The sequence below is a fragment of the Mus musculus genome, chromosome 2, assembly GCF_000001635.26.
Source record: "Mus musculus strain C57BL/6J chromosome 2, GRCm38.p6 C57BL/6J".
Lineage (NCBI taxonomy): Eukaryota > Metazoa > Chordata > Mammalia > Rodentia > Muridae > Mus > Mus musculus.
In genome coordinates, this window is record NC_000068.7 from 172516633 (window position 1) to 172523240 (window position 6608).

At 50.9% G+C, this 6608-nt stretch overlaps 1 long non-coding RNA gene across 1 annotated transcript; it reads right to left on the reverse strand.

Annotated features, from left to right (window-relative positions):
- Positions 1-1918: 1918 nt before the first annotated feature.
- Gm35864 lies at positions 1919-2553 on the reverse strand. Its single transcript, XR_375344.1, has 2 exons — positions 2509-2553; positions 1919-2365 (listed from the first exon to the last, which is right to left on the reverse strand). It is a non-coding gene; the product is annotated as a predicted gene, 35864 (long non-coding RNA).
- Between the last annotated feature and the right edge of the window lie 4055 nt (positions 2554-6608).

Sequence of the window (6608 nt, forward strand, 5' to 3'; positions counted from 1 at the left end):
AGCAGCTTGGCTTTATCTCCTGACCTAAAAGCAGAAAAACTGGAACAGCTAGGGGACCTTTGAGGGGAGAGGTCACCAGCCCATCAGGGAACTAGCACACAAAGGAGATTTCTGGGCTTGGAAATGGGAGTAGGCTCTGGAGCCAGGAAGACAAAACCTTGGCAGGCGGAGATTTCGAATAACAGTCCGGGTCCTTGAAATGCTAAACGTTCCTGTCCTTTACCCTGCTGGGTGTCAAAGAAAAAAAACAACATTTACTGGTACTGGGGTCGCCTATAAAAACATTAGAGGCATTAAAGCAAACAAAGGGGAGGTAAAAAAGACAGCCTCCTGAAGAGGGGTTCGGCCCCTAGCCCAGCCCATGGCCCCAGCTGGCGGGAGGAAGAAGCAGTTCACAGCCTTGGCTACTTCGTGAGTCTGAGGCCAGCCTGAGCTACACAAGGCTGGGCCAGGCAGGCTGGGCATAGGGACACCCACCTTTTACTTCTGGCACTGGGGAGGCCAAGACATTGATCTCTGAGTTTGAGGCCAGCCTGTCTACACAGCCAGTTCTCCAGCAATCTAGGCTACTTAGTGAGACCTTGTCAAGAAAAAGAGAAAAGAAAAGAGAAAACCCACGCAAACTCCCTAGAAATATTTGTCTCCCAGAGGACAAATCACCTCGGTTGAGAGCCACTGTGTGTAACAATACAATATGGCTGGTCCTATATGTATCAGGGCGAGAAACACTATATATCAACATCATATGGTGATATTGTGACCCAAATGCACCAGGGGCCCCTTGGGTCCTTTCAGAAGATGACTACATCTTGTAGCGGTTAAATAACTAGCATAATTTTCTTCCTTTTTTTCTCCTACCCTCATCCTGCTCTTCTGTAGTCTGCCTGTAGTTCTGTAGCCTGTAGTCTGCCTGTAGTCCTCCTATAGTACTCCTGTAGTCTGCCTGCAGTCCTCTTGTAATCCTCCTGTAGTCTGCCTGCATTACTCCTGTGCTCTGCCTGTAGTCCACCTGTAGTGCTCCTGTATTCTCCTGTAATCCTCCTGTAACTGTAGTCCTTCTCTACCTGTAGTTAACCTGTAGTCCACCTGTAGTGCTCTGCCTGTAGTCCACCTGTAGTGCTCCTGTATCCTCCTGTAATCCTCCTGTAACTGTAGTCCTTCTCTACCTGTAGTTAACCTGTAGTCCACCTGTAGTCTTCTTGTAGTCTGCCTGTAGTTCTCATGTAGTCTGCCTATAGTCTTTTTGTAGTCTGCCTGTAGTTCTCCTATAGTCCACCTGTAGTCTGTCTATAGTTGACAATTGTTTGAACTCCTGATCCTCCTGCCTCAACCTCCTTCATGCTGGGATGGCAGCTGCAGCCCACAGTCTCCTGCCATACAACACTCTCCTTTTGTCCTGGGAAAATCGATCTGTGCTGAAGCATCATGATCCCAGTGTGTGACATCTGGTCCCATGGATGATACGATGCTAACCCAAAAATGACAAACATGCACTGGAGCCCTGCACAGATGCAGCTGGAGCCAAATCTTTACCATTTCTGAAATGTGGACGCCCGATATCACTGTTTCTGTGGTCAGCTTGTGCTCAGCTGCTCTTTCGGGCCAAAGTAAATTGAAAAGCTTTTGAGATAAGACAAACTGAATGAAACTGTGGAAAGCCTTCAGCTGGTGAGAGAAGTTTCTACTTTAATACCGCTACCCCAACAGACAGACAGACAGACAGACAGACACACACACCATCTAATAGGACCAGAGATGAATCTTCCCCTGTAATTCTATGAAGAGATATAAAAGGTTGTGAGGAGGAGGTGGGGGATGGGATGGGACAGTAGTGACCACAGGCCAGGTCCCCATGCTCTGGCAGCTGTAGCAGGGGCAGAGGGCGTGACCCACAGACAGCACATAAGGAACAAGTACAGACGGGCCACTTGTCTGTATTCAGGCTGCCACATCACAGCCCTCACCCCATCTTGCTCCATAGCGGTTCTCTGATTGCTCAGTATCTTGCCCAACCCTCCATGTGCAGGTTGATGCAGGGTCTAGTTCAGCGGAAGGCCAGCTTCGGGAGGACTGGGTTGTCAGTCTGTCTTGTTCACTGCTGGATCCCGAGACCGCAGAGCTGCAGTTGGTTCACAGATCATCCTTGATAGATGCTTGAACACAGACAACGAGGATGCTCGTGGGCAGGTTCTGATTCAGTGGTACCAACCACTCCTCCAAGCATCAGGGAGAGCCTTCTCCTGGAGCCACAAGAAGTTAGTGTCTAGCTGGAAATGAAACAGGCTCGGCCTTGAAGTGGCAAGGTGATTGTAGAGGAGTCTAGGAGATGGTAGGACTTTGCCGACTGGTGCTGGTTCATCACCTCCTGGTACAAAAGAGCAGAGATGGCACAGAGGAGATGGAGGGAGGAGATGTCATCACCTAGGCTGCTCCTGTGACCACCCAGAGGTCTGAGATGCTTCTGGCACAGGCAGGGGAGGGGTGGGAGGGGGGGGCGGGTGCAGTCACCTTTGAAACACCAGCACCCCAGCCAGACCCTCGGCCTCCCTGACTCTGAACATCTCTATAAAGTGTTATTCTGCCTGCCGTCTCCTCCACCTGATCATAAAGCCGAGTCTTCTGTGTGATAATTGTGATAATTGTGACTGCGCTAACCCAACCTGTCTATGGGGGTGGGGGCGGGAGTAAAAAAAAAAAAAAAAAAAGCAGTAACTAAATGGGAAGCTACCAACAGTAAAAAGTGCCAGTCCAGTTTCTCTCTCTCTGTGTGTGTGATCTGTGTGTGTCTCTCTCTGTGTGTGTGTGTGTGTGTGTGTGTACACTCGTGTGCATGCACATATGTGCTGTTCAGGAGGGAACCCAGGGCCTCATACCCGCTAGGCAAGTCCCCAACCACCTCTTCAGCCTCTGTCTGCCTGTCTGTCTGTCTGTCTGTTTTTGAGACAGGGTCTCACTATGTATCCTGCTGGCTTGGAACTGGACATGTAGACCAGGCTGGCCTCAAGCTCTCAGAGACCTGCCTGCCTTAGCCTTCCAGTGTGTGTGGGGGGGAAGGATTAAGGGTGAGCAACACTACACCAGACTTGTGTGTCGCCTTCATCACTGAAAAGCTCTCTGGAAACTGACTGCTTTGAATCCGATCCCCAGGGCCCTCCCTCACGGTAGAAGGAGAGAACGGACTCCTGCAAGCTATCCTCCGACCTCCATTCCCACGGCACAGCAGGAGCACATCCCAGTCAACCATTTCTCTAACAGTTGATTCCTTTCTCTAAAGACGGACAGAGCACGCTCCCCTGCTACATGGCAGAAGTCAAGTGTCTAAGCTGCATGACCTCCGAGTGTTCGCTTTGCCTTTTTAAGGAGTAGCTGTCGTACCAGACAGACCAGGACAGCCCTCCTGGTGCTCCTGAGCGACTGACAGTGACTGCATGACACTGTCCCTGCATCCCATGACACTGGATGCCTTTCTGTCTACACTGGGCAGACACTGCAGCCACACAGTGAGGTTGAGGCCGACTGTGGCTTCAGGAGACATTGACTCAAAAAACAAAACACAAAAAAGGGTTGGTCTTCGTTTTTATTTAAGTTTTTTTCTTCAAAGTTTTCATTGAGAGACAGGGAAGGCCAACCTACAGCCAAACCTCAGTGCAGTCCACTCCTCTCCTAAGAGGCCACTGTGTGTGTGGCTAACGACAGGCAGTGTTATTCCAAACAAAAGCCTCTGTCCCTGCTGCTGGGGTCAGCTTCCTTACCCAGACAGGGACCTCCTTATGCAAAGCTGTGCGCTGGAGGTGACAGGCTCAGTACTGGCCCATAGTAGGAAACAGGTGATGTCTGTACTCAGGGGAGCTGGTTTAAGCGGGAGAACCCAGAGGGAAGGAGGGACAGTGGATCCCCAAGAGTGTAGAGTCCAGACTGGAGCCTGGGGGCAGAGAATGGCAACTCGTGCCTTTGCTAATGGGTTAAATCTTAGTTATTACTGTTATTAATCCAGGACTGAGGGTTGAACTGAGAACATTCTGGAGTTGCTCTCAGTCACTGGGACACATCCCCCATCCTCATTTTGCTCTCTGTTTTGAGAGAGGGACTTGCTGAGCCACCCAGGTGAACGACCTCCTGACCTTTGGCACAAAGGTTGGAAGTTCTGTTCTGGCCTTGGAATCCAGCACCACCTGCCAAAGTGGGAACAAAGACCTAATCCACCCAAGACTGTAGTTCTAGGGAAGTCCCTAAATGTACCGGCCTTGCTTTTCTGCTTCTGTAGTTCCGCGTATGGCTAACTGTTCTTACTAACTGAGATACATCAGCCCAGGATGTGGATTTTGTACTTAAAAGCCCACCCTGAAAGGCTCAAGAAGACACCTGAACACCCAGGGTAGTTGCGGGTCAGCCAATAAAGAGTTGCTATTGACTTGAACCCGTGTCCAAGTGGTCTTCTCTAGTGGACACTTCACAATTTCGGCTGACCTTGAACTGGCAGCCATCTTGCCTCAGCCTGACAATCTGATGAGCTAGGACAGGCATGCAGTGCTTTGGTTATCTATTGTTTCGTACCCTTCCCAGATGTCCTTGAACTGTCTTTGAACTTGTGACCCTGGGTAGCTGGGCTGTCAGACCCCAGGAGTGTTCAGCCCAACTTTATCAACAGCATCAACTGCGTCTCTCTCTCTCTCACTCACTCTTTCTCTCTTCCTCCCTCCCTCTCCCTTTCTCTCCCTCCCTCCTTCCCTCCCTCCTTCCCTCCCTCTGTTCCCCCCCCACACACACACACACAGTTGTCCTTCTCTGTGTGTTTTGCTTCTACACAGGATCTGAGGTGGCCAGAACCAACCTCAAGCTCACCATGTGGCTGAAGGTGGGTTGGACAGGGCTTGCAGTTAACAACTGCTTTGTTGTTTTCATTTTTCACTATTTATTTTTACGAGGCGGGATCTTGTTCTGTAGCCCTGGCTGTCCCAATATATTGGTCGCAATATATAGACCAGGCTGACCTCAGACTCACAGAGATCCGATTGCCTCTGCCTCCAAAGTGCTGGGGTTAAAGGCAAGCAATTGCTTCTTAGTTATAAAACGAGGACACCTCTATGATCCACATAAAACCATGGGAAAAATGGAATAAAGTAAAAAATTAAAAGCAGCTGTCGGAGCCCTTCACCTCCAGAACAATTTTACAGGACTTCGCATGCCAGCTTGGATTTCATTAGTATCCAAGTGGGTGAGCTCCACTTGCCCTCGAACCTGCAAAAGTGCGTTCACACCCCGGCCCACCCCACCCTGAATTCAGCACGCGACCACTCGTGGAAGTCCTGACTCCCAGGCTGTATCCAAGCAGGCTGAAGCAGCACAGACTCGGTTAACAGGAGTGACTTTCAGAACTGTCAGTACTGGATTCTGGAATCTACCATGTCTAGTGCTGGGGATGTGACCAGAGGTGACCTTTGCCCCTAAGCAGCCAGCTCCCTTCTTTCCCCTTGCTCTTCATTCTGCACGTCCTTGGTGCTTCCTCTGTGCCCTGGTTCCCCTTGATGTGAGAGGCCAACAAGTGGCCAGCACTGCTGGAGCTTGGCAGAGCCGGGCAGATCACCCTCACATTCAGAAACAGATGTGGCTGGTTTTCTTACAACCACTTGCCGTGTTCTATCTCCAAGAAGCTCAGGAGTACAGGGATCCCAACAAAAATCCTAGCTCAGCTCAGAGCTCGGTTGACAGAATGCTTGCCCAGAACACACACGGCCTAGGGTTCCATCCCAGTACCTCATAACCCGGTGTGCTGATGCTCATGGGACTCCCAGTGCTTAGAAGCAAGAGAATCAGGAGGTCAAAGTACGAGCTATGTAGAAAGTTCCAGACCACTCTAAGCACCATGATTCCAGGTGAGGGGGGGGGGGGGAGGAAAGACCTAAACGAACAAAAAAAAAAAAAAAAAAAATCCTACCGTACAAGGCAAGCCTTGAGGAAGCACTCGCTGAGGGAATTATTGAGCAATTTTTGCTTCCCGCTGTGGGTTCACCTCTGCATGAAGCTTCATAAAAGATCCTGACGCCCTACGCATTGCTGGCCCCGGGCTACAGGAGGTGAAATCTCGCTGCAGCTCAGATTCCTGAGACAGGTGCGCCTGAGTGGTCACCAGGCTGTCCCAATCTCAGGGCAGATCAGGGGGCCCCTCCCAGGCTCCGATTCAGGAGTTCTGGGTGAACCCCAGCAACGTAAATTTCAACGTAAATTTCTAGTGAGTGTTCTTCTAGGAAAGGCTGATGCTCTTGGGGGTCTCTTTAGGAGTGGAAGTTGGAGAGTTCCCCTAGCAACGGCCATTGAGGTAAAAGATCCCACAGAACCAACCAGGAACCAGAAGGCTCCACCTTCGGCTCAGCCAGGTGGCCGCTCTTCCTGGGCCATGTGGCTCCCTGCCGCATCTGCCACTGACAACGGCCCCTGGAGGGAAACTGGGCTCAGGCAGATGTTCAGTAGCCTAACTTCATAGTAAGTTTTCTTCTGCCATGGGCTAAATACACCGTAGATTCTCATCAGCCATGGGCGACAGACACGGTGGATTCATCCTCCGGCCTCAGTCACCGTACCTGCCAAAGGGGCGGGGGCGGGGGTGGGGG